Source organism: Panthera onca, chromosome D3 (genome assembly GCF_046562875.1).
Source record: "Panthera onca isolate mPanOnc1 chromosome D3, mPanOnc1 haplotype 2, whole genome shotgun sequence".
Classification (NCBI taxonomy): domain Eukaryota; kingdom Metazoa; phylum Chordata; class Mammalia; order Carnivora; family Felidae; genus Panthera; species Panthera onca.
In genome coordinates, this window is record NC_138350.1 from 60134869 (window position 1) to 60160028 (window position 25160).

At 34.8% G+C, this 25160-nt stretch overlaps 1 long non-coding RNA gene across 1 annotated transcript in view; it reads right to left on the bottom strand.

The window, feature by feature from the left end:
• LOC132665944 (uncharacterized) overlaps nucleotides 1–25160 on the bottom strand; it is a 560511-nt gene that overhangs the window by 26198 nt on the left and 509153 nt on the right. The window contains exon 4 of the long non-coding RNA XR_009604363.3: nucleotides 10669–10745. This is a non-coding gene — a long non-coding RNA (uncharacterized LOC132665944). The remainder of the gene's footprint in view (nucleotides 1–10668; nucleotides 10746–25160) is intronic.

Consider the following 25160-nt stretch of genomic DNA (forward strand, 5'->3'; position numbering starts at 1 on the left):
GTTAACAATATTTATTCTTCCAGTCCATGAGCATGGAATGTCTTTCCGTTGGTTTGTGTCACCTCCAATTTTTTAATTTTAATTCCTCTTTCTGCTACATCATTATTAGTGTACATAAATGCAATGGATTTCTGTACATTGATTTTTTTATCCTATGAACTTACTGAATTCATTTATCAATTCTAGTAGTTTTTTGGTGGAGTCTTAAGGGTTTTCTACAAAGAGTATCATGCCATCTGAAAATAGTGTAAGTTTTTATTCTTCCTTACCAGTTTCGATGTCTTTTATTTCTTTTTCTTGTCTGACTGATATGGCTAGGACTTCCAGTACTATTCTGAATAAAGGTGTAAGACTGGACATCCTTGTCTTGTTCCTAACCTTAAGGAAAAAGCTCTCCATTCCTCAGAATTGACTATGATGTTGGCTGTGGGATTGTCCACATATGGCCTTTAATAATTTGAGATATGTTGCCTCTACACTACTTTCTTGAAAGTTTTTTGTAAAGAATGGATGTTGTACTTTGTCAATGGCTTTTTTTTTGCATCTGTTAAAATGATCATATGGTTTTTATCCTTTCTGTTGTTGATGTGATGTATCATGTTGATTGATTTGCAGATATTGAACCATCCCAGTAATAAAATCCACTTGATTGTGGTGAATGATTTTTTAAATGTATTGTTGAATTCAGTTTGCTAATATTTTAAGGAATTTTGCATCTATGCTCACCACAAATATTGGCCTATAGTTGTCTCTCTCTCTCTCTCTCTTTTTTTTTTTGGTAGTGTCTTTATTTGGTTTTTGTTTCAACATAACGCTGGCTTCAGAGAATAAATTTGCAAGGTTTCTTTCCTCTTCTATTTTTTGAAATAGTTTGAGACGAATAGGTATTAACTGTTCTTCAAATGTTTGTTATAATTCAGTTGTAAAGCCATCTGGTCTTGGACTTCTGTTTGTTGGGAGTTTTGTTTTGTTTTGTTTGTTTGCTTACTGATTCAATTTCATTGCTGGTAATAAATCTGTTAAATTTTCTATTTCTTCCTGATTCAGTTTTGGGAAGGTGTATGTTTGTAGGAATTTATTTATTTTTTGTATGTTGTCTAAATTTTTGGCATATAATTTTCACAATATTCTCTTATAATCCTTTGTCTTTCTGTGGTGTTGGTTGTTATTTCTCTTCTTTTATTTCTAATTTTGTTTATTTGAGTTCTCCCTCTCTCTTATTGATGAGTCTGGCTAAATGTTTATCAATTTTGTTGATCTTTGATGATCTTTCATTGATCTGCTCTATTGTTTTTTAGTTTCTATTTCATTTATTTCTACTCTAATATTTAAAGTTTACTTCCTTCTAATGGTTTTAGGTTTTGTTTGTTCTTCTTTTCCTAGCTCCATTAGGTGTAAGGTTAGCTTGTTTATTTGACATTTTTCTTCCTTCTTGAGGTAGACCCATATTCTATAAACTTTCCTCTTAAAATAGCTTTTGCTGCATTCTAAAGATTTTGGAAAATTGTGTTTTGATTTTCATTTGTCTCCATGTATCTTTTTGTTTCCTCTTTGATTTCTTGGCTGACCCATTCATTGTTTAGTAGCATGTTATTTAACCTTAATGTATTTGTGTTCTTTCTATATTTTCTTGTGGTTTATTTCTAGCTTCACAGTGTTGTAATCAGGCAAGATGGATGGTATGATTTCAATCTTGAGTTTGTTGAGCTTGTTTTGTGACCTAATATGTGATCTATTCTTAGAGAATGTTTCATGTGCACTTGAGAAGAATGTGTATTCTGCATTTTCAGGATGAAAAGTTCTAAATATATCTGTTAGATCCATCTGCTCCAATGTGTCATTCAAAGCAACTATTTTCTTATGGAAATTCTATTTGGATGATCTATCCATTGATGTAAGTGGTGTATTAAAGTCCCTAACTAATATGGTACTACTATTGATTAGTTCCTTTATGTTTGTTATTAACTGTTCTATACATTTGGGTTCTTTCAAGTTGGGTGCATAAATATTTACAATTGTTACATCTTCTTGTTGGATTGTTCCCTTTATTATTATACAATGTCTTACTTTGTCTCTTGTTACCGTCTATTTTGTATAATGTAAGTATTGGTACCCTGGCTTTCTTTTCACTACCATTTGCATGATAAGTGCTTTCTGTCCCTTTCATTTTTTTTTTTTTTCAACGTTTTTTTTTTTTTTTTTTTTTTTATTTATTTTTGGGACAGAGAGAGACAGAGCATGAACGGGGGAGGGGCAGAGAGAGAGGGAGACACAGAATCGGAAACAGGCTCCAGGCTCCGAGCCATCAGCCCAGAGCCTGACGCGGGGCTCGAACTCACGGACCGCGAGATCGTGACCTGGCTGAAGTCGGACGCTTAACCGACTGCGCCACCCAGGCGCCCCTGTCCCTTTCATTTTTTTAAACTGCATGTGTCTTTAGGTTTGTAATGAGTCTCTTCTAGGCAGCATATAGATGGATCTTGCTTTTTTATCTATATTGTCACCTTATGTCTTTTGATTAGAGTGTGTAGTCTATTTACATTCAAAGTAATTATGGATAGGTATGTACTTACTGCCATCCTGTTACTTGTTTCATGATAGTTTTGTAGTTCTTTCCTGTTACCTTCTTCTCTTGCTCTCTTCACTCATAGTTTTCTGCCTTTCTTTAGTGATATGCTTAGATTCCTTTATCTTTGATTTGTGGTTACCATTAGTTTTATATATAAATCTTGTGCAATTAGAAGTCTACATTAAGTTGATGGTCACTTAAGTTTGAAGCCATTTTTTACTCTTCTCCCCTCTCCTTTTCATACTTTACATCCTTTTATTTTTTTAAACCCTAGACTGATTTTTATAGATATATTTAATTTTACTGCTTTTGTGTTTCCTATTTTTTTTACTCCCATTTATGGTCTTTTCATTCCTCTCAGAGTCCCCTTTAACATTTCTCATAGGGCTGATTTAGTGGTCATAAATTCTTTAACTTATTTTTGTCTAGGAAACTATCTTTCCTTCTTGTCTGGCTGGATAGAATATTTTTAGTTGCACATGTGGGTTTTGTTGTGTGTGGGGTTTTTTTACTTTTTTTTTTTTCTTATAGCACTTTGATTATATCATGCCACTCCCTTCTGGCCTGCAAAGTTTCTGCTGAAAATTCAGCTAATAGCCTTAAGGGGTTTCCCTTGTATGTAACTGTTTTCATCCTGCTGCCTTTAAATTTCTCTTTTTTACTACATTTTTTACCATTTCAATTATTGCGTATATTAGAGTGGATCTCCTTAGGTTTATTTTGTTGTGGGCTCTCTGTGCCTTCTGGATCTGGATTTCTGTCTCCTTCCCTAGATTCAGTTAGTTTTCAGCTATTATTTCTTCAAAATATATTTTATGCCCCCCTTTTTTCTCTGTTCTTCCTTTGGGATCCCTATAATGCAAACGTTATTACACTTGATGGTGTCACTGAGTTCCCTAAGTCTATTTTCACTTTATATGGTTTTTGTTCTTTCATGTTCAATTTGATTACTTTCCATTACTCTGTCCTCTAGGTCACTAGTTTAATCTTCTGCTTCTTCTAGTCTACTACTTATTCCATCTTGTGTATTGTAAGTTTCATTTATTGAGTTCTCCATCTCTGTTTTTTTTAAGTCTACTATCTTTTTGTGAAGTGTCTCACTGAGGTAGGTCCTCCATTCTTTTCTCAAGTCCAGTGAGTATCTTTATGACCATTACTTTAAATTCTCTATAAAACATATTACTTATCTCCATTTTGTTTAGCTCTCTTACTTTGATTTTGTTCTGTTCTTTCATTTGCGACATATTCCTCTGCCTCTTCATTTTGGCCAACTGTCTGTCTCTTTCTATGTGTTAGGAAAGTCAATTACGTTTCCTACTCTTGAAAGTAGTGGCCTTATGAAGAAGAGGTCCTATAATGCCCTACAGTGCAATGTGCCCTGTTCACCAGAACCTGGTGTTGCATGTTCTCTGTCCTTATGGCTGAGCAGGTTTTGCTTTTATCCAGTTATCTTCAGTGGCTCTCTTTGCCTACTGTGGGCAGGATTTGGTCCCTGTGCTATTAGTGGGTCAGTCTGGGGTCACTTTGGGCTTGAGTTGAGACAAGCTTCTTTGCTGTATCTCCTCAGGGCTGTCTCTTTCAGGTCAGGGACTCAATTTCTTCTCCCCATCCCAGCTTTCCCAGGATACTGCTGATTTTTAAAGTCCCAGATGGTAAGCCCTGCTGATTGAAAGAACTCACAAAATTCAGCTCCTCTGGTTTTCAAAGGCAAATATTAAGGGGATTCATCTCTGCCACGTGGACTCCCTGGTATGAAAGCCTGTTTCTCTTAATTCTCAATACCTATGGCATCCTTCCTTCCCTTGGACCCTGTTTAGCTCTGGAACAGTTCTCTGCCCTTCCTACCCTCTGCAGTGTGACCTCTTCTCTACATTTAGCTGTGGAGAGTTTGTTCTGCCAGTCTTCAGGGTCAGTTTCTGGGTTATTTACACTGATGTGTAAATATCCAGGGGAAAAGGTGAGTTTAGGCTTCTCTTACTCCTCCTCAACAGTTCTTAATCATAGCACATCTAATCAAGAAAGTTATACATCTTCAAGATTTCTATTCTTTTTACAAAAAAAATTAACGTTTGTTTATTTTTGAGAGACAGAGCATGAGTGGGGGAGAGGCAGAGAGAGAGGGAGACACAGAACCTGAAGCCGGCTCCAGGCTCTGAGCTGTCAGCATAGAGCCCAAGGTGGGGCTTGAATTCAGGAACTGCGAACCATGAGATCATGACCCGAACTGAAGTCAGATGTTTTGCCGACTGAACCACCCAGGTGCCCCTCAAGATTTCTATCTAGTCTTAATGAATGTTTGTCCATTAGGAATGTATGAGATGCTGGTAATAACTCAAATATGACAGGAGGGATTTCTTTCCCTTGAAGGAGATTATCACACAAAACCCAGAGTTAGGCAACACAGTACTGGTATAGTGGGTTTTGAGTTATAGAGACTCCTCTATATTTCTGCTTTGTCGTCCTTATGCATGGCTTCCACTTCCAATCCTCTTTAATGACATAACATTGCTTCTGGATCTCCAGCCACCATACCTCTGTTCAAGGCAACAAGCTGAAAGAAGCAGATGTGAGGAAAGGATCACTTGCTTTCAAGGAAGTCAACTCCTTTTAAATAGCTTTCCTTAAATCTTACCCAATGGTTCTCATTTAAATTTCACTGGATGTGTTAATGAACTTGATAGCGGTTCATTTCAGCAATGTGTTCATATATCAAACTACCACACTTTAAATATATACAATTGTATTTGTCAATTATACCTCAAATAGGCTGGGGAAAAATCATCTCACTGGCCTCATTATTAGCAAAGGAATTTAAGAAAATAAGTTGTTAATGTTGATATTGTTGTTTTTACTGTTTGTTCTTAACCTGGGCACATTCATAGTAAAGAAAAAGAGAATGGAAATTAAGTACCAAATTCAACTGCACCATAAATTGCTTAATTATTTAGGAGGCAGTCTTCCAGGATCCGTATGCTTGAAAACACAGCAAGAATGAGGACGTATACTCTGCCCCTAACATATATTACTATGCTGAAGTTTCTGTGCCTGAAGAGACCTCCCACCTGAGGTTCCAGAGAGAAGAACCCTAGCTTAAAGCCATTGCCTTTAGGGCACTATGCTCCTTGGCATTTTTTATATTTTGCCTCTTATTCCTTTATATTCTTCCTCCCATTCCTCACACAAAACAAGACACTGAGTTCAAGTTAGTTTTTTCTTCTTTTCTGATAACCACAAAAGTTTAGATCCTTATTAACTGATGTACTTTTCTGCCTCCCTTTCTCCAGGTTTAAACTCCATTCTTCCTAGTTACTAAAACCATCTGGATCTTCTAAATCATTCTAAGTATCCCTTCATTCAAAAAACCTTCATTTATTTTGTAAGCCTTATTAAAAATAAACAAACAGGGGTGCCTGGGTGGCTCAGTCAGTTAAGTGTCCAACTATATTTTGGCTCAGATCATGGTCCCAGGGTTGTGGGATTCAAACTCACATTGAGCTCCAACTCCACACTGGGCATAGAGCCTGCCTAAGATTCTCTCCCCCTCTCTGCTCTTCCCCCGCTCACAAGCAAGCATACGGGCTCTTGCGCACTATCTCTCTCTCTCAAATAAACAAACAAGCAAACAAACAAACAATAAGCTTTATTCTTGCATATAAGACTCTCTGCAGTCTAGCCCTTATGGTCTTGCCAATACGATCCTCTAAAAGTGCCTGGTTCATTCTCACTCTGTATCTCTCCTCATGCAGTTCACCTTCCTCTCTTTGCCAAATCCTCCAGAGGCTAGTTCAAGTTCCCCTTGCTGCACAAAGACAGAAAGATGTCAGGGAGTCTCCTCACCCCATGGCATCTTTTCCACAGTAAAAGTGAGTCCTTCTGTCCCTGGATACTTGTCTGCAGCACTCCCTGACATGTTCTGGTTTCTAGCCATCTTTTTCGTGTTTGCATTCATTATTTGTATTGTTTGCATCTAACACAATATGGATGCCCACTATCTGAAGAAGCCTCTTGTCAGTTTTTTGAACACACAGTAGGCTGTCAACATGTGTATTGGTTGAAAGTAATTTTTTTCCTCCTGTATATTTCTTTTGTGATCAAAATTCCTCTTTCTCATTATGCCTGCCTCTCAATTTCTAACCAAAATTGTATCTGGGCCCAAACTCCCAATCTGATGTTCCACAGAGTCAGAATGCATCATCCTCAGAGGTCAAGACATTCTACAATTGGCTGAATATTAGCATAAGGCTTGGGATGGAACTGAATTATAGGCTCCTTTTTAACCGCATGATTTCCACTGGGTTTTATTTTCTGTTTGCTTGTTAATAGAAATGCCCATAGGCAGTGGCCCCAGATCAAAAGTATGGACCTAATAGAATCTAAAAGTTCATGTTTAATTTTAAAATCAGACTCCCTTCAGATTCCCAGCATTGCCAAAATTCATCTGAAAAGCAGAAAATGTCATTTTCCTTCCACCTTCAAAAGCAGCTGAACAAAATTTAAATACATCTGGTTATAACAAACAAGCTAGAAAGTGCACCACAATTGGGACAAGTTTGAACCCAGATCCAATTTTTATGACTGAGTTAGAAAGCCCTTGAAAAATGGGGCTCGTGGTGCAATCCCTGCTGGGGCATTAACTGAAGCCTCTTTGGCAAGAAAGACTGAAGTAATAAGTATGAGTGGCATTTTCCCAAAGCAGGTTAAATACCCCAATAGAAACCTAGAAGAAATTATACATAAAGGTTCTCCCAGGCAGCTTGAGTCAATTTGACACCTCTTCTTTGCATGTAAATTCCCTTCATGACAAATCACATTCTACAATTTGTGGGATAAATTAGATGCTTTTATGAGTGTTAATGCCACAGCTTTTGGAGCTAAATAAATGTGACAAAAATAATAGAATTTTGTTTGTTTCTTTGTTTGTTTAAAATTTTCCCTTGAATATGTAAGCTGAGATTATTTGAAGGAAAGACCCTCATTGGCCATTCTCTTCCTTATGACTTTAATTTGGTAATAGCTAATGAAACAAAGATGATGTACCCATTTTTAAGGAGGGTGATTGAATGAGGCTCAGGTCCTCTTTTGAGATGGATTGCTGTTCCTGAGGTAATGGGATGAGTTAATTTTACCTTTCTGATCTTTCAGAGGATCCACTCTTGCTTGATCCCTACCAGAGTGCACTAGCCAGGCAGGCAAGGGTATGCAAGGCTTTTCACTGAAGAAATATTTACTCACTGGGTCATGAATAACTTCTACCATATTCCTATTGATCTGGAAAACTTGTTAAAGTTAGACTGCATATTTGAAACTCTACCTAATGAATATGAAGATTTGGTATAACACAGTGGTTAAGAGATGAATTTTGGGGGCACCTGGGTGGCTCAGTCAGTTAAGCATCCGACTTAGCTCAGGTCATGATCTCGCGGTTCGCAGTTCCTGAGTTCAAGCCCCACCTCGGGCTCTGTGCTGCCAGCTCAGAGCCTGGAGCCGGCTTCAGATTCTGTGTCTCCCTCTCTCTCTGGCCCTCGCCTACTCATGCTCTGTCTCTCTCTGTCTTTCAAAGATAAATGAACATGATAAAATTTTTTTTAAAAAGAGATAAATTTCGGAACCAGTTTGTGGTAAACTCTGAATTCCACTACTTATTAGCTACATGACCTTGGGAAAATTATTTAAAGTCTTTGTGTTTTATATAAAAGGGGCTTAGAATAATGCCTGGATCATGTTATTTTTTGTCCCTATTTTCCAGTAAAAACCTTCTACTGCAGATCTGTGAGGTCTCCTGTCAGACCTCCCAAGAGTTCACATTTGGAATATATTGCTTCTGGAGTGTAAGCCTCTGTTTATGCTATTTCTCTTGTCAGAAATGCCTTTCTCCTGCCCTTCCCTGCCCTTTTTTAAAAATTCTTGGATTTGGGGATTAAGCCTGTTTATTGACTTTTTCCCTGGCACTTTCCCTTACATCTGGCAGGTTGTTTTCTGTTTTCTGGGTTTTTTTTTTTTTGTTTTGTTTTGTTTTGTTTTTTAAGATCTCTTTACTACCTGTGATCTCTTTACCTTTCAGCCACATATCATATATTACATTCATGTACTGTGGTGAATATTTATCTAATAATACCCTTAGAGTAAGGTATCTGATTTTTTTTTACTTAATTCTATACCTTCTTTAGTATCTAGCAATATTAGCCTATGATTTAATCACACCTCGTGAAGAAGTTTTCCATGGCCATTCAAATGTATTCAGGATATAGAGTTACTTCTGCAACCATGAAGATACTGTTGGGCAAAAACATCTGAAGTCCTATCTTTCTATGATGATACATATTAGAAATGGTCTCAAGGCATGTATCTTAGGGATTACTTATTCAAATTTTTTTCTATCCCTATCTAGAGAAAGCTAGGGCATCTACTGTGTGCTATTCTTTGTGGTCTCTTCAGCACTTGGGCTTTTCTACACTTTCCCAACAATTTGACATTCATAATTGGCAGAATAGTTTCCATATCTTCATTTCAATAACTAGCTGGAGGCTATTGACCAGAATTAGTCTTTTCAGTCCCTTTGTGAGACCAATCCATGTTTTAGTTCTTCACCTTGTATTGGATGCAATTCCCTTGGATGAACTTCCTCTAATCCATTGCCTCCATGACAATCCCATACTTGGAAGCTTTGCTGTACCGCGTTTCCTTTGACAAGACACTTTGTAGTTCTGTGCTTATTCATTGCACTTGATCAACCTTCATTGAATTCTTACCGAAGAGGATTCTTCTGCCCCTGATAATTGCTGTTTTCCTGAAATTCTTTAATCCCTTTGACTCAGACCCTTTGTTGTGTGGCTATCTCCACATGGCTTAGAGTTCTGTCCCTATAGCTAACATTATTTAGGACAGTTCCATGGATATCTTAAACACCCATTACATCCTTGGTAAGAAAATAAATGCAGCAAGTTCTCAGTTGCTGGACATTCTATTAACAGAAACTGTTGATTAAATGGCACTTTGCACTCCTCCAGGAACTTATATTTAAAGTTATTGGTGATATTTTCTTATATAAATAGCAATATATACATTTGGGATCTGTAAAGAGAAACTATTATTTTCATAATAATTTTAATTATAGTTGCAGTATACTAACCCTCAGTGAATTACTATTCCATGTTTGTACTGTATAATAAACATCTTAATCTGGATATAATAAAAACTAAAACCCTATATAAGCAAGCTCTGTTCAGAACCCTGTGGAATATATTTGTAGCTTGCCTTGGATTTTTTAAGTCTCAAAAGTCTTTATCTTACATTAAAACACATGTTTATAAAATACAGTAGGTATAGATCATGATGTGTAAAAATTAAGTCATGGAGTTCATCGGAATTCTAAAAGATGCCACTCTCAAATTTTATACCATATTTTCATTATTATAAGCCTGTATTAATATGTCCTTAACATTGCCACATAGCATTCAATTCAGGGGGAAAAACTCTTAAAGGGAAACAGCAGGCATGGGTAAGTTAAGGAATACCATTATGCACATAGCTCACAGATGGCTCTATGTGTCTATTTTAGAGACCTTGGTTGAGTCGCATTTCCTTTTTACCTTTCAAAGTCTTATCTTCATTCCTTACCTACCCTCTTCATTTGCTTCCTCCTCTTGTCTCCTTTCATTTAATTTTTTCCCCTTAAATAGGGACTTAAAATTTTAAAGAGAATGGAAACTAAATGACAGGAAACTGTATCTGTAGCACTCATGTAAAGATAAGAGATTTGGAGTTCAACACAACAGTTGTTTCATATGAACAAAAATGTGAACAAATGTAAGGACACTTGAGTAACAAATAGAGTGACAAGTAATCATAAATGAAATTTGGGTAAATAGTATTATTTTTAGAATGATAACCAGGAGAACATTTTATCCTGACTATAGAAAGAGTTCATTCTTTTTTTTCCTTTTTTTGAGAATTTTAAATAGGACAAAGAAGGAGAGAATGTCTGCATGTATTCAGATCAAGAAACAAAGGAAGGTAAGATTTGGAAGTAAAGTTCCCTATTTAAAAGTTTGCTTGGCAATGAGTCATCCTACACAGTCACAATGAGCCTTTGTACTTACTCAGTGGCTTTTGTACAAAGATCTCACCAGGCAAAAAGCTGCAAAGAGCACCCATTCTCATTTCAGATGGACGACAACTAAATCAGAAACAAGAGGGCAGAATAAAGATAGGTTTTGAATACTTCATTATTGCCTCTCAGTAACTGCACATTTTTCATTAAAAAACGAAGTGTATTTTACATATCATTAAATGCACAGGTTTTAAGTGCACAATTCAATGAGTTTTGAAAAATGATCACATATCATCCTGACCCCTGTCAAGATATAGAACTTTTTTTTTACCCCAGAAAGTTCCCTTGACTGGAAAGTTAATCTATACCCCTCCTGCCACAAGGCAATCAGTACTCTGATTCCTTCTTTCATCAGAGATTAGTGTTGTCAGTTCTACAATGTAATATAAATTAAATCATACAGCGTGTGCATTCATGTTTCGGGCTTTTTCATTTATCACAATATTTTTAGTGACTTTTTTAAAAAAGTAGTATTATATTTAAAGAAAAACTATTAGGATAATACAGAAAATTCTCATATATCCCATACCCTGTTTCCTCTCCGATTAACATCTAACATTAATATGGTAAATTTGTTACAATTAAACAACCAATACTGACACCCTTTTTAAATATTTTTTAATGTTTTATTCATTTTTTTTGAGAGGGAAAGAGGCAGAGTGCGAGTGGGGAAGGGGCAGAGATAGAAGGAGACACAAAATCTGAAGCAGTCTCCAGGCTTTGAGATGTCAGCACAGAGCCCAACGCAGGGCTCCAACCCCCCAACCACGAGATCATGACTTGAGCCAATGTCAGATGCTTAACCAACTGAGCCACCAGGTGCCCCCTGATACATTATTATTAAGGGAAATCCATTCTTTATTCAGATTTCCTTAGTTTTTATCTAATGTCCTACTCAGGATGCCACATTAACTTAGTCATCATGTCTTCTTAGGCTTCTGGTTATGACGGTTTCTCAGACTTTCCTTGTTTTTGATGACCTTGGCATTTTTTAAGGTTAGTGGTAAGATAGTCTGTACACTGTTCTGCAATTGAAATTTGTCTGATGTTTTTCTCATGCATAGACTAGAATTATAAGTTTTCGGGAGGAAGACCACAGAGGTAAAGTGACATTTATGGTATATCATATCAAGGGTGCAAACTATCAAATGGTTAATCATGATGTCAAATTGATCAGCTGTCTCAGGTAGTGGTTGTTTGGTTTCTCCACTGTAAACATACCCTTTTCCCTGTCTGCATAATAACTTGAAGTTCATCCATTTTGTTTTATGGACCAGCAGTTTGTTTCTTTGTATTGCCGAGTAGTGTTCCATTCTATGGTTATACTGTACTTTATTCAGCAATCCTATGGTCAAAAAATATTTGTGCTTTTTCCATTTGGAGCTATTTCTGAACAAGGCTGCTATGTACATTCTTGTACACATTGTGTGTGTGTGTGTGTGTGTGTGTGTGTACATACGGTTTTATCTCTCTTGAGTAAATGACTATAAGTAAAATGGTTGGATTATAAGTTTAATGTACATCTAACTTTGTAAGAAAATACTTGACCAATTCACAAAATAATTATACCATTTTACACTCCTATCAGCCAGATCTGAAAGTTCTAATTGCTTCACATCTTCCCTAACTCTTGGTATTGTGACCGCTTTAATTTTAGCCCTTCTAGTGGGTATACAGAGATATTTAATTGTGTTAAATTTTTATTTCCTTTGTGACTAATGTCATTGAGAATATTTTCATGTACTTATGGCCATTTATATTCCTTCTCTTTTAACTACTCAGCTACCACAGAAGTGCTTTCTCTACTCTCCATAGGATTTCAGCGATATCCTTGTCGAGAATCATTTGAATGTCTAAGTATGGATCAATTTCTTTGTTCTTTATTTTATTCTATTGACTTATTTTATTATCTAGCAAATATCACACTCTCCTGATTACTATTATCTTCTAATAATTCCTTACATCAGGTAGTGTAAATCCATCATATTTGTTTTTTTTTTATTTTAATTTTTTAACTTTTAGAAATATTTATTTTGAGAGAGAGAGAGAGCACTTGTGGGAGAGGGGCAGCCAGAGAGAGAGAGAGAGAGAGAAAGAGAGAGAGAGAGGGAATCCCAAGTAGGCTCTGTGATGTCAATGCAGAGACTGATGAGGAGCTCAATCTTACAAATCATGAGATCATGACTTGAGCCAAAAACTGAGTCAGAAGTTTAACCAACTGAGCCACCCAGGTGCCCCAAGATACTCTTCTTAAAATATAAGAAACAGTACATGACAATAATATGAGATGGGTGACAAATTTGTATGACTTGCAATAGCAATCAGATTTCATAAAAGTTTAATTTATTGACTGGATTGTTCTGAGGCACAAGGTTAGTGTGAGATTTGGTAAATACCTGTGGGATTCTATTCATGGAATTATTTTAGGTAGTTGATAAACTTCTAGTTAGAATAAAGCTAAGAGACAGTTAAAATAACTATGAGACATTATTAATAAGTTATTAAACTGATTCTCACAATGCATTTATCTGTGAAAGGAAAGGTATTTATTGGAAGAGAATTTTGATTCAGTGAAACAACCAAGATTCATTATAGGTTTCTTATTTTTGGAATTTGAAATTTTCATAATGCAGAAAATTAACTAAAAAGTACAGCTACAGAAGAACTAATAGAAATCCAACAGCAAGATGACAAAGCCATATTGATGATTACATTAAAAACAATTAGACTAAATATAAAAATAAAAGGAAGAAATTCTCAGACTGCATAAAAAGGTAATGCTAAAATGTGTGTTATTTTCAAGATATATATTTTAAATTTGAAAACACAGTTAGCTTGAAAGTAATAGTATGGAGTACATATCATGAAAATCACAATCATAAGAAAGTGAGAAAGCTCAAATAATGAATTATAAAGTCATCTTTGAAACAAGGAAAATAACCAATAAAAAAGATGTATAGCCAAGGGTGCCTGGATGGCTCAGTTGGTTAAGTGTCTGACTGCTGTCCAAGTCATGATCTCATTGTTTGGTTCTTGAGTTTGAGCCTGGCATCAGGCTTTCTGCTGTCAGGTCAGAGCCCGGTTCAAAGATCCTCTGTCCTTTTTTCTCTCTGCCCCTCCCCCATTCTCATTCTCATTCTCATTCTCATTCTCTCTCTTTCTCTCTCTAAAATATAAATAAACATTTAAAAAACATGTAATAAAAAATGTATAATGATAAGTGCATCAATTAATCAAGGTAACATAATAATCCTAAATGTCTATGCATTTAATAACAGAATTTCAAATTAAATGAATCTGAAATAATTTAAAGGAGAAATACAAAATACATAATTATACTTGAAGATTTTAACATGTGTCTCTTGTCTTTTGATAATTGATAGAAAAAGAGGCAAAATGAGTAAGAATATAGAAGACTTGAACAACACTAATAAACAATTTGACCTAAGTGGACATTTATAGTGAACCAAAAAAAAAAAAAAAAAAAAAGCCAAAGTCAGACTTTTCAAATATACATGGAGTATTCTACAAGATAAACTATATTCTTAGTCAAAGGAACAGATAGCAAAAAACAAGGAAATACAAATTGTGTTCTGACCAAAACGTAATGATGTTACAAACATTTTTTTAATGCTTAGAGAATCCCTAGTGTGTGAAAATTATAAAAAGTCTAAGTCAAAGAAGAAGTACAAAATAAATTAGAAAATATTCTGAAATAATTATAACAAAATGAATGAAAACAAAATACCAGTTTTTGTGATTCAGTTAAAATAATGTTTAGATTAACATTTTTATATGCAAATATTTATATTAGAAAAGAATAAAGCACTGAAATCAGTGATGTAAACTTCTATATTAAGAAGCTAGAAAAAGAAGAGCAAATTAAATCCAGAGTAAGTAGAAGATAAAAACTAATTAGAAGAAAGCAGAAATCAATGATGTAGAAAGCAAAGCACAGCAGAGAAATGAATAAAATTATACTGCCTATTGAGATTGGTTAGAAAACAAAGAGAGAAAACATAAATGAACAATGGTAGGAATGAAAGAGCAGACACGTATCATTAAAGGTTCTGTAGGTATTAAAATTATAATAAAGAAATTTATGGTTAATTTTATGCCGATAAATTCCACCACTTGGAAGAAATGGATTAAAAAGAAACAAAGTACCAAAGAGAGTCAAGGAGAAATAGAAAATCTAAACAGCTCTGTGTATTAAAGAAAATGAATTCATAATAAAAAAAAGTTTCCATAAAGAAAAACTAGGTTTCTGATGACTTGTCTGTTGAAATTTAACATGTATCTAAGGACAAAATAATATTATTTTATAGGAAGTCTTTCAGCAAACATAAAGGAAGAGGAAATTCTTACTCATTTTTTGACATCAGCACAATCTGGAAGCCACAACCAGACAAAAACATTACAATAAAAATACAGACCAAAAATAATATAAGCATGTTTTTTAAATATTAGAAAATGGAATGAAATATAAAGAGATAACTCATGATTAGGTGAAATTTCTCAGAGGAATGCAAGGTTGGTTGGTTTAATACTTGAAAATCATTCAATGTAATTCAAAACATTAACAGAATAAATGATTAAATTTATATGATCTTCTCAATATATGCAGAAAAAGTATCTGGCAAGATTTCCCACATTTATAATGAAAATTCTCAGCAAGCTAGGCATAAAAGGAAATTCAACAATCTAATCAAGAGCATTTACAAATAACTTACACTTTGCATCATACTTAATGATAAAAATTTGTATACATTGTCCCTAATACTTGGAAAAACACAAAGATGTACCCTTCATACCTCTATTTAACATTACAGTGGAGGTTCTACTTTGAAAAATAAGTGGGTAAGGAAAAAATTATAAGTAAAACTATCTTTAAACAGTGATGTTTATTATTTTGGTTAAAAATATTAAGGATTCTATCAGTCTAGCAAAACATTTACAAAGATGAATATAAAAAATCAATTGTATTTCTATATTTTAGCAGCAAAAACAGGGAAATAATTTTTTAAATCTACAAACATTCGAAATACCTAAAAAATTAAAAATATATATGTGCATAACTTATCTAATAAAAGGTATAAATCATTGCTAAATTAGAGTAAATAATAACTTAACAAATAGAGAATTAAATCCTATCCTTGTTTTGAAACTCAATACGTCTATAATATTGATTCTTACCAAATTTATCAATAGATTCAATGAAATTCTAAACAGAGGCCCAACATACTCTTTGTAGAAATTAACAAATAGATCCTAAAACATGCATGGAAATATGAACTGATTTTAACTCACAGTTCCTGAGATGGAGCCCTAAGTCACTTGGGCTCAAGCTGACAGTGAGGAGCCTACTTTGGATTCTCTCTCTCTTTCTCTCTCTCTCTCTCTCTTACTTTGAGTAAAGGACTTTTGTGCAAGTAGTTTATTTAGGAGATGATCAAGGGAATAGGAGTGAGGGATCAAGGACTGTTAATTAGGAAAAGTGGGAAAGCCAATCTAAGCGTAAGCCTCTGAAGTGACTACTGTGGACCATAAGGGTTGGGAATACCTATAAAACATATAAAATGTCACACAAACTTTGGCTCTCTAAAGGATGGGAAGTGAGAGCTTTTATATACTCACTGCTTGAAGGTTACCCTAGAAGAAATATCCTTGCACTTCCAGGCTACCCTAGTGAGAGACGAGTGGGCTCCCACATCATGGGACAAACCTCAAGGCAGGAACACCTCAGGTATGAACGTTTATAGCACAATGTGAATTCAAACTGGCGTAATTACAGCTTAGAGCAGAGGGGCAATAGCATACCTAATTGTAGGTCAACATAAAATTCTGATTCAAAAGCTTGGAAAAAGAAGTTAACTTAAAAAAATAGACAAGTGGTTACAAAAAACACTATTAGATTATCCTAAACTAACAAATTTAGAAAGTTTATACAAGCACCTGAGATTAGAATGAGAAAGAAAATCTTCCTTGGGGAGTCCTTGCAGCAGGAGAGATTACATCTCTGGCTGTGAGGAAGTTCACCCTTTGCCAGAACTAGCTGAATTCAGTAAATTCAAATTTCGGAAAAACAACAGGAGGCTAAGGAAGTGAGAGTCTAGAATGGAATCATTGTAAACCGTTTAAACAACAACAACAAAAACGTACACATGGTAAGGAAACTGGAGAATTCAGGCGCAAATGGTCAAAACCTTGATCATAGGGTTTGACATCTCAAAGAGAAAAGAAAATAATTTGGAAAGTAATGAAAAGTCACTGGGAGTGGGAAAGGAGAATACAAACAGGAAAAAACTAAGGTAGTCCTTTCCAGAGTAAAGCTAACTAGGATTGTGTTGTCATTTACACTATTATTAAACTTAGGGGTTATTTCCAAATACATACCAGAGTATGGTATATAGATTTCAATCAATCACTAGTGACATTGATTTCATCATACAGATTTGAGACTTGGGAAAGCATTTAGATAGATCATAGCTTTTTTCATTAGGTATTGATTACAAAAGTATTTTGGGGCACCTGGCTGGCTCAGTCAGTGGAGTGTGTGACTCTTGATCTTGGGGTTGTAAGTTTGAGCCCCATGTTGTTTGTAGAGATTACTTAAAATAAAATATTTTCAAAAAAAGTATTTTGTAAGTCTATCACATAATTAATAAGATCTTTATGAATGTTAAGATATGTAGAACACACCATATATTGACTATATGTCATAATTAGTAAACACAGTATATATATATTCATACATACATACATAACATACACAGCCATGTGGGGCACCTGGCTGGCTCAGTCCGTAAAGTATATGACTCTTGATCTTGGGGTTGTGAGTTTGAGTCCCACATTGGGTATAGAGAACCCTTAAAAATAAAGTGTTTATATATATATATATATATATATATATATATATATATATATTTAATTATATAATATATAATTATATATTATATAATTATATAATATATAAATATTTAAATATATAAATATATATATATATATACACACACGCACACACACACAGATCCATGTACTTTGTGTTATTCTAAATTCAAATTTTGTTTAGTTTAAAGATAAACAGACTAAAGTACCCTAAATTCTCTTTGGAACTAGACATTTCCTAATTTATGCACAAATAATTTATTCAATATTAAAAGACATTGTTCACGATTACCTTAAGCTACTTAGTAATGTTTGACATTGATGATAAAACACGCAAATTATAATAATGAGATGTGATTTTAGTTTTTTGGGTGTGTGACTGGAATTTGTAAATTAAAACTTCCATACTAAAAATAGTCCTAATTTCTTATTAGATCACCATCAAGCATTGACTATTTGAATCAGTCCTTTGACTAGAGTTGATATTAACAAAATACTGAGTATGAATCCTAACAAGGACACCATGAACACACATACTTTGTTTCCATATGGCTTGAGTTATAGCCACTTGTCTATGCACATTGCACCTTTATGCATTCGGAATACATTGTTAGGTAAATATTTTAACCAGAAAACATTCATATGATGAAGTATACCTCTCTGACTCTAAACATAAGTACAATTTTAATAGGAGAAAAATGGTATCCTTGGGTAATTTGGCTGTTGTGTTTTTTTTTTTTGTTTTTTGTTTTTTTTTCCTGGTTTCCAGTGAGTGCCAAAACTCAGAAAAATGAGCAGTTCTGAATTTAACCCTTATGAAGGGTAAAACCATTGTAACATTTCACTGCCCTCTACAGGATGCAAATATAAGTTGTTTGGGTGGAACTTTCTTGTCTGCGCATAATTTCAAAATGAAACTCTCAAGCAAGGATCCAGAATTTAAAACAGCAGTGGCAAAGCAAAGGAGCGTGCAAGAGATGCAAACTGAGTTTTCTGTAAAATTAATGAATTTGTGAAGACATATAGTACTCAGCAAGATTTCCCCAAAATGAAAATATGCAACAACAAAAATTCCACAGTATGATAAGGTGGCAATAACACATAAGAGGTTTTATGAATTGTTAGAATGAGAAAGGAAAGCGGGGAGGGGGAGAGAGAGAGAAGGGCAGGAGAAAGGGAAGGAAAGTGTTATTGAAAATAAGTGGGTGTTATTCTTTGATCTCGTTTTTTCTCTTTTTGTTTGTTTAATTTCACTTGATTGCAAAAATGAAAAGTGTCTGCAAAATGATGGATTAATTAGAAGAACATGGAACCATTATTTTTCTTACAAAGACAAAAAAAGTTTTATCCTTATAAGATCCCATCCAAAGCCTTCACTCTGCACCATAGTGGGTTTTGAAAGTCATTTACATAATAGCTAACAAAAATGTACTCAGCAAAACACTGGGCTTTCTAAACACAGGAGATAATTATGTTGGAAGAATGATATTCCATTGCCATCTCCATTTTCAAGATACATTTATTCTCCCTGTACACAGCATAGAACAACCAAACACATATTAACATATATTGCGTAGGTGTGCGCCATTAGAGTGACAAGTTACAGGCAGTTGGGGCTGATGGGGGCTAAGGCAGAGCAAAAGCCAGGAAGGAAAGAAATACTGCATTCTATTCCTGGCATATATGTACCACCTGAATGGTATTTTTCATTATCTCCTGCACTGGGAACATTCTATTATTCCACTGGGAAGTCATAGCAGAAGAGATATAATTATCAGCAGAGTAATGGGGATGCTCTAGCTAATGGCCAGCTATTCAAATATCTCAATATAATCGTCTTGCCCAATCTCTCCCCATTGCATACTCTTCTGGAGAAACTCATCATTTTTTCCACTTACTCCAGCATAATGAATTCATTTTGCATTTTCTTTGTGAGAAATTAAGAGGAATCGCAATATAATGTGTTGACATTTGAAATTCTGCACAGAAAAGTTTAGGCTGGCAATTTAGTTTAATCGCAAGCTAGCAGGGAGAGACTGCTTATTAAATTAGTTCCCTGTGTACAGAATGTGTATTTTCTTTATAAACCTTTGCCTTTGTACCTGAATTTAGATTTTCTGCCCCTTCTTTGTAAGTTCAGTTTTCTCAAAAGAAAAAATAATGTCCCAAACTTAAGGAGTGTGTTCTTTGAGCCTTTTTCTCCCCCCATGGTCAAAATTGTTGACATCAGAGATGAGCATTGAGTAAGAGGCCCTTGGGAAAAGTGAAAAATAAATAAGAAGTTGCCTTTAAGCAAAGCCTTCAAAGTGTATTTTCTTTTTCTGCAATATTAAACCACTCATTTTGGTCACTCTTGGGAAAGATTCTTTCTCCCTATTAGATTGAAGTTCTGTTTGTTCAGAAGCTTGAGTAACCATTTCCATATTTTTTTCCTCTTTTTTTTTAGAGTTTCAACTCATTTTCTCTAATAAGACTTGTAAACTGCTAATTAAAGAGCCTCTCCACTTTCTCTAGGGAATGCCAGATATCCGAGCAGGTGGTAACATGAACAAGTGATAAAAAACTGCTATTGAAATCATTGCATTGGAAGAGAATTTGGCTTTCCTTTCATCCTAACCTTGAAGCTTTGCTAAGATCCAGCATTTCAGGGGTGAGAGGCAAGTTTAGGTGTGAAACGTGTGTCATCGGTTGACGGGGAGCAAGATTTTTTTTATTTTTTTTTTTATTTTTTAAGAAGATTTTAAAAAAAGGGTGTCTCATTTTGATTACCTTGCTATCATGTCTCACAGTCTTTCCATTTGCTTCTTATAAAGTAATTTTTATATCCAAACAGATATTGTGTTCACATAGCACCTTAAAATTTTGTAAAGAAGACACACATTTGGGAAAATATAGTCAGAGGGAGTATCCATTCCTGTAATTGCCTCTAGTCCTTTTTGAACGGCACAAACATTAGAACTCCCTGAGCTCATCAGAGGCTGCTGGGAAGTGGTATGAGAGAAAGACAACATGGCCTTCACCTCAGCACGGGGAATAAAAGGCCACCCTAGAAACTAACATGCAGCCTGCAGAATTACTCTGGAGTCTGTGAGAGTTAGTCTCACTACACTCTCTGGATCTGTCACCATCCCGTCCATACCTACTCTTCATCTTGCAAAAGGTATCTGGTTTCCCTCTACTTCATGAACCATACTTGGCAGCTAAGGCTATGCCTGGCCACTGCAAGTCCTTCAATATTAGTCTAAAATTTTACATTCTTACTTCAATTACAAGTCTCTTGCAATCTTTTTACATTAATGTTCTGTTGAATGTCATTCTTCTTCTTTTTTTCCTTTACTCTGTATATTATCATCATCAATAAAATTCACTGCTATTTCTTTAACTGTCAAATAGTTCTATGCCCTAACTGTTATAATATGGGATTTGTTACTTTGTTTGGAAGATGGTCTCTTGGTCTAAAATGTGGTATTTTCCTTAAGAAAGATGGTTAGATCTTTCATAATAAAGACATTGCATAAAAGGACACTGACTCAATTTATGTTTGGAGGTCTTCCATAAGCTAAAGGAAATTGAAAAGGAAGTAAAGGGAAGGAAGCTCACTACAACTCTCAAGGTATGACAGTGAACTTGCTCCATATGTGTGTTACTTAAAACTGATTATGATGCCGTGAGGTTTTCAAATCCACAATTTGTTTTGCATTACTAACAGAGAAGCCAAAATTACTGGGGGGTATATGAGCGACTGCAAAGGTATATATATATGTTCAAGAACACAGTCATGAAAAAAAGCAGCTCTGGTTTATAATATAAAAGACAGTAAGTTATTACAGCAAGAACACTTGATCTCGAGTCAGCAGCCTGAGTTCTAGTCTTAAATCTAGTCCTTGCTAACCAGCTATGTGACCTTGGGGCTATGAATCATAAAGCCTCCAATTCATCCAGAAAATGAGGAAGTTAGATTTGATTTTGTGCAATACTACTTCCAATTTGAAGCATCTCTAATTACATTATTTGGATTTAAAGTATCTTTCTGAAAACCTGGCTATTAATGGACAGCAGACATAAATTATAATCCATAGTAGTTTAATTTTAAATGATTCATTTTAAGAAGTTTCTGATAGGTAAAGAGGAAGTGATGTAATTAACTACAGGGAGGTTCAGTGAAGGAATATGGCAAATTGGATCAAGCAATGCATCATTAGGGATTTATTGAATGTCTCCTGCCTTAAATATTATGAAAGATAAAAAATATTTTAAAATATTTGAAATGACCTCTTTCTTTAATTTCCCCCTCTTTAGGAGGAGGGTGAAGTACAACCCTTTATAAAATTATGAAGCAAAGAAGTGACAAACAGTATAGTTCTATGAAGAGATACAGTAGAATTTTAGATAATGATGTAAATGAAGCAGCCTTATGGGAACAATTAGGGTCTGATAAAGTTTTAGAATTATTGGTGGTACTAAAATGAATAAAGAACAGAGTCTGCTTGGTTCAGTCAGGGAAAAGAGACTCTGTTAAACTTCACCTAGAGGTTATAGGGAGGTTCTCTAATATAGTGTTCAGTAACAATGGGTAGGGAGGAAAAAGCCCTAGACATAACTAGGAACCTTAAATGGTTCGAACATATTTTGGAAGAATTGATGACAATGAATATTAAAATTCCATAAATGTATAGTTCACAAAAACAGAGGACCTATCAAGACATAAAACTAGTAGATTTTCTTTTCCTACAGACTTTACTCTGGAGCTGCTCTTTGGCATGACCTAGAATATATTTCCTTGTATTAACAGACATGAGGGGGTGCCTGGGTGGCTTAGTCAGCTAAGTGTCTGACTTCGGCTCATGAGTTCAAGCCCCACATCAGGCACTGTGCTAACAGCTCAGAGCCTGGAACCTGCTTCAGATTCTATGTCTCCCTCTCTCTCTGCTCCTCTCACACTCACGTTCTGTCTCTCAAAAATAAATAAACATTAAAAAATTTTTTTAAAAAACAGACATGGGTACCTGACCAAGGGAATTACAGAGAAATATAGAGATTGCTCTTATGCTGTTCCTTATAACTTCTCAGGTTACAGTGGCGCTATGATAATTTCATCATGTACTCAATTTTACCGACATTTTTTTCCTATTATGAAAAGATGTGTTGATGTTATTTTAAATAGCTGCAGCTAGAAAAAAAATACAAACTTTTCTATATAAGTCTAAAGAAAAAATTTAAATGAAAAAAGAAATAGATGTATAAGCCATGTTTGATTCTATTGAAGCAAGCAGGAGGGAGAGTGCAAATAATTTTCTGTGGCCCTTTGGGTTCTTAGTAAATAATTTACAGCAGTTGTCTTCAAACATTTTTGCTCATGTACCACTAAGACTTTTGAAAAACTAATTTACTCTGTCACGTACTTTTAAGTTGACATTAAAATTTTCATCATAAGCTCATACTTATGATACAGATTACAAAATAAATACATTATAAATGTTGACGTTTAAATATAAAATTGTTAAATCATTCTATTAAATATATCTAATGAAATCTGAATACTGGATAGGATTTGAAAGCTGCCATCATTATGAAAACAGTAGATGACATGAATTTCCTTTGCAATATTAAATTTTCAGTTTCTTTTTTCCTCCATGAATTTGTTTCTGTTCTATATTCCCCAAAGAATTTTAGCCTTTAATACATTTTTATGTTTAAAAGTTTTTTATTGATTATCCTATCATCTTTGTCTGAAACACAATTATGCATGTAAAATGTATTTAATATTTTACTCCTCTGACTATAAAGCTCTAAGAATCAAAAATTTCTTCTCAATCAAGTTACAATAATTATCATTAATACACAATTGATCAAAATAATATAAATAAATCACAAACTTTAATAATATTTAACATAAAATACAAAAGTTCATTAGAATAGCATCTCTTAATGAGATAGATGGATCTAGGTATTTTTTCCCTGCTATTTCATGGATGAATTCTACTCATTGCTACCATGAGATAGTGCTTATCATCAATTTCCCTGATTACTATCCTTTAAAAAGATGTGAGTACTATTTAACCTAATGGGCAATGCAGGACTTAATATATAAAAAGGTCAATGTCAAAACAATCAGCCCATTAGAACCATCCTTTTGTTAGAAAAAGTTTAACTTTATTTTTAAATTTAAAACAAAGTGTTCATACATACCTCAACCTCACAACATCACATTCTGGATTTTCACTGATATAAATTAATGGATGACAGATATATAAAAGATAAAGTCACAAAGTTTTGACTTGAGTTTTTGGTCTGAATGAAATAAGGCCCACTGCATTCAGTTCTTCACTTAAATTTTCTTTGTTTGATTCTCAGGACCTGCCTTTTAGCAGCCAGGTGCTCTTTTAGATAGACTGGGGACAGAAGAGTGAAGGTCATGGTATGAAAATTACGTCACACTCCCCATCTTATAACATATCAAAATTTAGAACATTTCAACTCAAGTCAAAATACCCTTTCCAATGCCATACTCTGTCCTTTTCATGTTTATTTTTTGAGGAGAGAGAGAGACAGAGACAGAGAGTATGAGTGGGCAAGGGGGAGAAAGAGAGGTAGACACAGAATCTGAAGCAGGCTGTAGGCTCTGGGCTATCAGCACAGAATCTGATGCAGGGCTCGAATTCATGGAAGGACGAGATCACGACCTGAGCAGAAGTCGGACACGTAACTGTATGAGCCACCTAGGAGCCCTGCTATATTCTAACAGAATATATATAAGACAGAAATATATATAAGACAGTGATAACGAGAAAAGTCTATTTTTGTACTTTAGGGATGACAATATTTTGAATATGTCTAGAAGTTTTTATGTTCTGTGTTATGATCCATTAAGATGTATAGTTTTCCAGCAGGAGAAGAACAGCGAGCAAATAGGTGAATTGCCCTCAGATACTTTCTTGGGAAGATCAATTTTAGAATAAAGAAGGCATACATAAAGTTGAGGATCTGGAAATGTATTCCTTAAAATTATTGGTGCCCAATTATCCCAAGAAAGACTGTGTACTCCCACAAAGGTATTCACCAGTATGAAACCTACTCCAGAAGAGAAGACTCCACTTCTACCCCTAAGAATACTTTACTTCCATGATGACAGTCTTTATTTCCTCATCTCAGCATAAACCCATCTCTGATTACCAACCTTAACAATGTGTCATGTGCTCTAAATCTATTGTATAATTTAACCCTTCCATTTCTCCTAGATCTTTAAATTGGGATTATTATTCACAATGTATAGCTATATAAAACTGAGGCTCGGGGCACCTGGGTGCTTGGTCTGTTAAGCGACCAACTCTTGGTTTCTACTCAGGTCATGATGTGGTTTGTGACTTTGAGCCTTGCATCAGGCTCTGCAATGACAGTGCAGAACCAGCTTGGGAGCCTTTCTCTACTCCGTCTCTCTGTTCCTCCCCTGCTTTTTCTCTCTCTCCAAATAAATATGTAAAAAAAAATGAGGCTCAAGGAAATCAAGTAAGTTGTTCATGATTTCATTAAAAAGAAAAGGAGACCCAATCTTCCTAACCCCAACAATACGCACCCCAAATCCTCTGTCACTTC